This window comes from Impatiens glandulifera, chromosome 1, assembly GCF_907164915.1.
Source record: "Impatiens glandulifera chromosome 1, dImpGla2.1, whole genome shotgun sequence".
NCBI classification, from domain to species: domain Eukaryota; kingdom Viridiplantae; phylum Streptophyta; class Magnoliopsida; order Ericales; family Balsaminaceae; genus Impatiens; species Impatiens glandulifera.
The window spans coordinates 1,914,730-1,923,739 of record NC_061862.1 but is presented as its reverse complement, the minus strand read 5'-3'; the positions used below and the strand labels follow the sequence as shown (position 1 = coordinate 1,923,739).

At 34.8% G+C, this 9,010-nt stretch overlaps 1 non-coding gene across 1 annotated transcript; it reads right to left on the bottom strand.

Moving 5' to 3' along the window:
* Positions 1-8,323: 8,323 nt before the first annotated feature.
* Positions 8,324-8,410, bottom strand: LOC124923193. The gene has a single exon (XR_007098200.1). It is a non-coding gene; the product is annotated as a small nucleolar RNA snoR116 (small nucleolar RNA).
* Positions 8,411-9,010: the final 600 nt, after the last annotated feature.

The following is a 9,010-nucleotide window of genomic DNA, read 5'->3' as shown; positions in this document are numbered from 1 at the left end:
TGGAGCAATAAAAATGTAAATTTTTCTTATTTGAAAATGATTAGTTAATTATCATATGTTCATATTAATGAATGTGATAGGAGAAAACTTGATCCAAAATCTAATAAATGTTTTTTATTGGTTATGGTGATACCGAGTTTGGTTATTGTTTCTAGGATAATCAAAATCGAAATATCATTCGCAGCAAGAATGTTATCTTGATTGAACAAGTTCTCTATAAAGATTGTGTTAGGAAGACATCATAGGGTGATTCCAAACTAGAAAAGACTAATATAGTCTATTTGAAAGATTTTCCAGACTGTCGAAGAAGATCAATATTAAAATATATCATTATATTTTAATAATGATATAATCTACAAATAAAATTAATGATTAATACAATTTTATTGATTTTAAGATGATAAATAACCATTTTTGGCAACAATTAATATTAACAGCATACTGACTATAGCAGGTTTAACAACAGGGAACAAAAATTTCATTATAATCAACACAAAAAAAAACTTTTAGTTTTTTTAGTCACTAATTTTACTTTATGCTTGTTAATTGTTCCATCAGAATTTAACTTCAGCATATAGACCCACTTAAATTCAATAGATTTTTTATCTTCTAATAATTCAATCAATACCCAAGTTTGGTTTCTTTTTAGAGCATCTAACTCTTCTTTTATTGCATCAACTCGTTCCTAGCTTTTATTGGCTTGATCATATGAGTTTGGTTCCTATAAAATAGAAACATATGTAGAAAACTGTTAGGAGTTTTAATTATGACCGAGCCTTTCAAGTTCTTTAATTCAAGAAACGGGTTCTTGATGATGGAATTCAACACTCTAGCGCAGCGGACATAGAATTAGAGGAGAATTCGAGGTTAGGGAGAGAAGAGCCGAAGGGGAGGAGAGAAATACCACTAGATCACACCTAGCGGTCCAAGAAGGGGGAGGAGGGCCGAGAGATAACTTAAACACCAAGTTCCAAAATATTCAATTCATAGCCCCAAAAAGTGGGGTGGGCATCACCATTTAAAGAGGTTGGTTTGCCCAAGAGTATTCGGTTACAAGAAACTTCCAACATAACAGAATTCGGTTTCAAGAAAGATAAAAGAGAAAGTAAACAAAACAGAATTATTCCATAAAAAACATAAATGGGCCCGTATAGACACTTGGGCCGAGAGACGGATGAATAAAATATTTTAGGACCGAGGTTTTTGATGAGCAGCCCGTAACATAATCCCCCCCTTTGAAGTTTGTCGCCCTCGACGAAAAGAACGTGGACTGGTCAGCCTCTAATATGCATCTTCAACTTCAAAACTATTGCTTCGGTCGGGCTTCGGCACATTCAGCAAAAGTCGCAGCATAAGACCGTATTTTCACAAAAAACTTTCGGCAGAATCGCTTCAGTAGTGGAACTGGCCCGGTCCTTGCGGTCCTCTGTGCTGCCAGGTCGCTTGCCACTCCGCCCCTTTCTGGAATTTCTGTGCACCCAAGGTCGAGTTTTTTAGTGTTTAGAGCTGGCCTTGGTTGCTGCAATGTCCCCAGCGCCTGGTGCAAAAATAATTTCTTCCAACTTTGATTAAACTCCATACTTGGCTCAAAAATACAGGCCAAGTCTTTCTCCCGGACCAGCATAAAAGCAGCATCGAATGAGCCATAGCTTCTAATTAGATCATTAGGAATATCTTCCAAGGTCATTGCAGCGAGTGAAACAGTTTGGCCTTTGGGCTTACTCTTTACTTGCATTTTGGCAGCAACAATATATTCATCTAAGGTCTTTTCCAGCTGGTTTCCATGCATCAAACTGGCCTGCGACCGAGGAATCCCTTTAAGGACCGTGGTTTTGTCTTGCTTATCATAGGATAGGGTCAGCTTTTCAAAGTCCCAAGAAGACGGGCCTAGAGTAATCAACCATTCAATTCCCAACACAATATCATAACCGTCCATGGAAATTACCTTCATTTCTGTTTGGTATTCATTGCCTTCCATCGACCACTTCAAGTCCTTACAAACACTAGAACATAAAACATTAGATCCATCAACCACTCTAACTGATTGTACCTGGTTTGCTATGCTTTTGTGGTCTATTTTCTCCAAAATCCTGCTATTGATAAAATTGTGGGTGCTGCCTGTATTGATCAAGATCACCACCGGCAGGTTCCCAACTTTGCCAAGAATCTGGAGCGTTTGGAAGGCTTTAGACCCGGTCAGGGCATGTAAGGATATGGCTGGTTCATCCCTTGAGCCGAGCAATGAAGGTAAATCATCCAAAACAGGTTCTTGGTCAGGTTCTTGATCTTCTTGATTGGCCGAAACTATGAATAACTTGGATTTACACCTATGGTTTGGTTGCCATTTTTCATTGCAAGAATAGCATAGACCCTTCTTTCTCTTTTCATCCATTGATGCTGAGTCTAATTGCTTAACATGGCCCTGGTTTGCATTTGAAGAGGACCCATATGATGAATTCTTGAATTCAGTATTGGTGCTCGGCCCGGCTGTGTTGATATTGGATGGCGTGGGCAGCAATGATGCTTCAGCGCTGTACAAGTTACCACTGCTCATTAAGGACCGATATGTTGCTTCTTGGACTTTAGCCATGGCCATTGCTTCGTTTAAAGAATCTGGAAATCGCAACCTGATGCAGTTCGCAATCTCTTCCCTTAAACCGGACAAGTAACAATCAATGACGTAGTCCCTTGGCATATGTAATAACTTTTGAGAGATCGACATGTACCGGAGGTTATATTCTTGAACCGACCCAACCTGTTTTAAATTCATTAGCTGTCTCATTGGTGTATCATGTATAGATGGCCCGAATTGAGTCATAAGGTCTCTCTTGAACACGGTCCAAGATAGGGCCTCCATATGATTTCGGTTTTGAAGATATGACCCGTACCGCATTCTTGCTTCTCCAGAAAAATGAATGGGGGCGATTTCTAATTTAGTGGCATCCTTAGTTTTGTCCACTCTGAAAAATTGCTCGGCAGAAATTAGCCAGCCCTCGACATCCGACCCATCAAACCGAGGAAAATCGACCTTGGTTAGCCGAGTAGGAGGAGCATAGTGTTGATCGCGGTTCTGACCAGGGTGCGGGGGCCTAAATGGTGAAGGACCGTGGCAAGAATTATCATTATAGGGTCTGTGGCGGGGTTCTTGCACGTTTCCAGATGCCCCGCTTTCAAGGGCCGCCATTCTTTCTTCAGCAACATCAAATCTACGGTCTATGGCAGCTTGCATTGCTGCTGTTTGTTGAGATAAGTTTTCAATCAGGGCCTTGAGAGCATCCATTTCCGATTGCTGGCGAGTTTCTACCATGTTGAGAATCGGCCAGCTCTGATACCAAGATGTTAGGAGTTTTAATTATGACCGAGCCTTTCAAGTTCTTTAATTCAAGAAACGGGTTCTTGATGATGGAATTTAACACTCTAGCGCAGCGGACATAGAATTAGAGGAGAATTCGAGGTTAGGGAGAGAAGAGCCGAAGGGGAGGAGAGAAATACCACTAGATCACACCTAGCGGTCCAAGAAGGGGGAGGAGGGCCGAGAGATAACTTAAACACCAAGTTCCAAAATATTCAATTCATAGCCCTAAAAAGTGGGGTGGGCATCACCATTTAAAGAGGTTGGTTTGCCCAAGAGTATTCGGTTACAACAAACTTCCAACATAACAAAATTCGGTTTCAAGAAAGATAAAAGAGAAAGTAAACAAAACAGAATTATTCCATAAAAAACATAAACGGGCCCGTATAGACACTTGGGCCGAGAGACGGATGAATAAAATATTTTAGGACCGAGGTTTTTGATGAGCAGCCCGTAACAAAAACACATATACGAGTAATCTTACCATGAAGAAGTGTAGTATGTATAGATTTGTGGTGTATGGTATGAAGTCAAAACAGTAGGTTCAGAATGGTTGATTTTCTTAGTTTCTGATGATATATAACCAGGTTTAACTATTGAATCATAGTCATTCAAATCAATAGAAATATTTGACTTAGATGAAGAATGATCAAGGAATACTAAACTCTCATGGGATTAGGGTGAGCAAACGGGTAATTCAACCCATATTATTTACTAATATGGGTTGGGTATGGGTTGGGTTGAGTATGGGTTGGGTAACCCAAATTATTTTTTATTTATTTTTTTATTTAACATGTATTTGACTCATTTAATACATTTTTATTCGTTTAACACGTTTTTCACATTTTTGACATTTTTAATACATTTTTCTCACGTTTTTGATACGTTTAACACGTTTTTCGCACGTTTAACACATTTTTGACACGTTGAACACATTTTTCATGTTTTTGGCAAGTTTAACACGTTTTTAATACGTTTAACACGGTTTTGACACGTTTGACACGTTTTTTCACATTTTCGACACGTTTAACACATTTTGACGCATTTTTGGCACGTTAAACACGTTTAACACGTTTTGACACGTTTAACATATTTTTCACATTTTGACAAGTTTTTGGCATGTTTTGACACGTTTAACACGTTTTCCACATTTTTGACACGTTTTGACACGTTTAACACGTTTTCAACACGTTTAATACGTTTTTCACATTATTGACACGTTTTACACGTTTTTCACATTTTTGGCACGTTTAACACGTTTTGACACGTTTAACACGTTTTCTACGTTTTGAGACGTTTAACACGTTTTTCACACGTTTTCGACACGTTTAATACATTTTCGACACGTTTAATACTTTTTTCACACATTCAACACGCTTAACACATTTGACACGTTGGACACTATTTTCATGTTTTGACATGCTTAACACGTTTTTAACACGTTTGACACATTTTTCACGATTACGACACATTTAACACATTTTCACGTTTTTGGCACGTTTAACACGTTTTGACATGTTTAACATGTTTTTCACGTTTTTCACATTATTAACATGTTTAACACGTTTGTAACATGTTTAACACGTTTGTAACATGTTTAATATATTTTCACACGTTTTTCACATTTTTGGCACGTTTAACACGTTTTGACACATATTCCACGTTTTTGGCACGTTTAACACGTTTTCCTCGTTTTTGGCACATTTGGATACGTTTAACACGTTTTGACACGTTTAACATGTTTTTCACATTTTGACACGTTTAATACGTTTTCACACGTTTAATGTCAAACGTGTGAAAAACATATTAAACGTGTCAAAAAAGACAAAAACGTGTTAAACGTGACAAAACGTGTTAACGTGCAAAAAAATATGTTAAATATGCTAAATTTGTAAAACGTGTTAAAATGTCAAAAATGTGTTAAACGTGCCAAAAACGTGAAAAATGTGTTAAACATGTTACAAACGTATTAAACATGTTACAAACATGTTAAACATGTTAAGAATGTGAAAAACGTGAAAAACATGTTAAACATGTCAAAAACGTATTAAACGTACCAAAATGTGAAAAACGTGTTAATGTGTGAAAAACGTGTCAAATATGTCAAAAACGTATTTAACATGCCAAAAACGTGAAAACATATTAAATGTGTGAAACATGTGTTAAATGTGTGAAAAACGTGTGAAAACGTGTTAAACATATAAAAAAACGTGTTAAACATGCCAAAAACGTGAAAACCGTGTTAAACTTATCAAAAATATGTTAACATGTTAGTTATGTTAAAACGTGTTAAACGTGCTAAAAACGTAAAAAAAACGTGTTAAATTTGTCAAAAACGCCTTAAACGTATTAAACATGTCAAAAACGTTTTAAACGTGACAAAAACGTGTTATTAGTATGAAAACGTGTTAAACATGTCAAAAACTTGTTAAACGTGCCAAAAACGTAAAAACGTGTTAAACGTGTGAAAAACATGTTTTAAATGTGAAAACGTGATAAAAATATTAAAAACGTGTTAAACATGTGAAAAACGTGTTAAACATATCAAAAACGTGTTAAAATGTCAAAAACGTGAAAATCATGTTAAACTTATCAAAAACGTGTTAAACGTGCCAAAAACGTGAAAATCGTGTTAAACTTATCAAAACGTGTTAACGTGTTAAATATGTTAAAAACGTGTTAAACGTGTCAAAAACGTAAAAAAACGTATTAAACTTGTCAAAAACGCGTTAAACGTATTAAACATGTCAAAAACATGTTCAACGTGACAAAAACATGAAAAACGTGTTTTTAGTGTGAAAATGTGTTAAACATGTCAAAAACGTGTTAAAAACGTGAAAACGTGTTAAACGTGTCAAAAACGTGAAAACGTGTTAAACGTGTCAAAATGTGAAAACGTGTGAAAAACGTGTTAAACGTATGAAAAACGTGTTAAACGTGTGAAAACATGTTAAACGTGTGAAAAACATGTTATAAGTGAAACGTGTTAGATGTGTGCAAAACGTGTTACACGTATGAAAAATATGTTAAACATGTCAAAAACGTGTTCGACTTAAAGTTGGAAGATGATTAGTTTATATTGGATTAATAATAGAGAATTAAACTAAATTTATATAATTTGGGTAATTTGGGTAACCCTAACCCAACCCAAATTAAATTCAACCCATACTCAACCCAACACATATTAACCAACCCAAATTAATATTTTGGGTTTGGGTTAGGGTTGGGTTTGGGTAAACCCATATTATGCTCACCCCTACATGGGATACTTGAGTTGAAACATTATTGATTGGAGACACTATTTGTAGATGGTGAATGTTGACTTTCAACAAAAGTATTAAAATTAGGTGATGAAATATTTTTATCAAGATTTTCAACAACATTAATATCAAATTCAGTAGAAGCGTGATCATAAAAATTGGAATCATCATCAATGTATAACAATAGAGTCCAATAATTGTCCTCTGTTTCACACAATAATGTGAGAAAAGGAAACACGTATGCTCATGTAAATAATATATCTACTAATAATTATTTTTCCAGAATCAAGATCATATGTTTTATATCCCTTTTTTTCATTATTATATTGCAAAAGGATGCATTTAGAGGCTCTCGAATCAAATATAGACTTGTGTAGGTGAGAATTCGCAACATAGCATAAGTAACCAAAAACTTGAATACTTGAATAATCTAGTTCTTGTAAATTTAACATGTAAAATGGTGTTTTCCACTTATGGGAAACATGTTTATAAGAAATTTAGCCATAAGAATTGAGAATAACCCTAATTTAGATGGCAATTTAGATTTAAACATCAAAGCTCGAGCAACTTAAAAAAATGTTTATGTTTACGCTCCACTAAACTATTCTGATGTGGACTATATACACAAGTCTTCTGATGTATAATGTCATAAGATTGAAACAAATTTTGACATTTTACACTTATGAATTCACTCACATTGTCTGTTTGAATTATTTTAATAGATTTATCAAACAAATTTTAACATTTAACACTTATGAATCAGTCACATTGCCTATTCGAATTATTTTAACAGATTTATCAAACAGATGCATCATGCTTAGATTAAAACATACATGTCTACTAGCTCCTGTATCTATAATCTATAAACCATTTCTCATAAAATCATTTATTTCAAAAACATATAAGAAATAATTAATATCCGCATATCCACCACAATGAGCAAAATTAACCTAATTTCTTTTGAGTGCCTACACAATCTCTTGTTGAATCAGCACAACACAGTAAATTCAGTTGGTGTATCATCAACATTCTTTCCAGCATCAATAGAGGATTCAACCATGTTAACATTGTTTTTTTCTTTCACAATCATATCCCTAGAGTTTTTGTACTAGTCTGGAAATCCCAAGAGTTTAAAACATCCATCATCTTTTTGTCTTTATCCTCCTTTCCTTCAGACATTCTAAAATTAATGAATTTGTCTCTTGATTTGTTGAATGTCTCATTGATCATCATTGTCAAGTTTCCAAAACTATTATCAAATCCAATCATATTAACCACTATGTAATCGTTTTTTTTGTTCAACAAGTACCAAAATCATATAGGAACATCAGAAATCTAAATACAATGGCGCTACCAAAAAACGTCGAAAGCAGAATCTTGATTCCTAAATCAATGTCGGCAACGTATAGCACTGATTATACTATCGAGAAAGATGCATCAGTGACTCTAATTACATTGCCTTTCAAGATCACATCAATCAGACTAGATGAATCAACCGTGGATTACTAGAATATAAGAAATTTATCAAAACAAAAATCAATATAAGAACTTTTGAATGCATTGGCTTACAGCGCTGTAAACACTCTGAAAGATTAGTGCTTCAGAGACTCTAATTTGCTATTTTACAAAAAGACGTCAAACGGATTGAAAACAATAATATGATGCAGAAGCAGATTGAGAAAACCAAAATAAGAGATGTTGCAAAATTGAAAGGCTCAGAGATATTAGTTATGAATTAATCAAAGAAATTACATTGAGTCTTCATAGTTTGATGGTATAACTTTAGTCATCATAGCCTAGCCTGCCTGAAAAACTTGTAAAATGCAGAAGAAACGAATCTAAGAAAATCGAAATCCTTCTATCGTATGTGAAGAGATCTAACGCAAAGATGAGGATATCTTAGACGGAGAGAAAGATAGAAGAAATCGAACATGATTGATCTGCAGTTGGGCATCCTAATGTACGTGAATTTAAGCATAACTTTTCGCGACGGAGTAGATACGGGAAGAAAAACCCTAGGTATTATATTGCTTCACAGAATTTAAATTACATAAACGTACAATGAAAAGCCCATTTGTCTTGGGCCTCCCTTTCATTTAAATAAATAAAGCTAGTTTTTTTTTATAAATTCTCCCATTTACTAATTTTCTAATCAAAATAGCACTTATTAATCAACTAAAATATATATATTTTTTAATTAAATTTTAAGTAAAAACACATTTTAATGATTAAACTAATTAAAACCCAAATTTGGATAGATCAAAGTTTTTCAAACACAAACCTAAAAAAAAAAATCATTAGCGCAAGCCTATGTTTAGGCCCCTGGACGCAAGTAGGCCCCTACATGGACGCAAGTAGGCCCCTACATGGACGCAAGTAGGCGGACAAGCCTATGCAA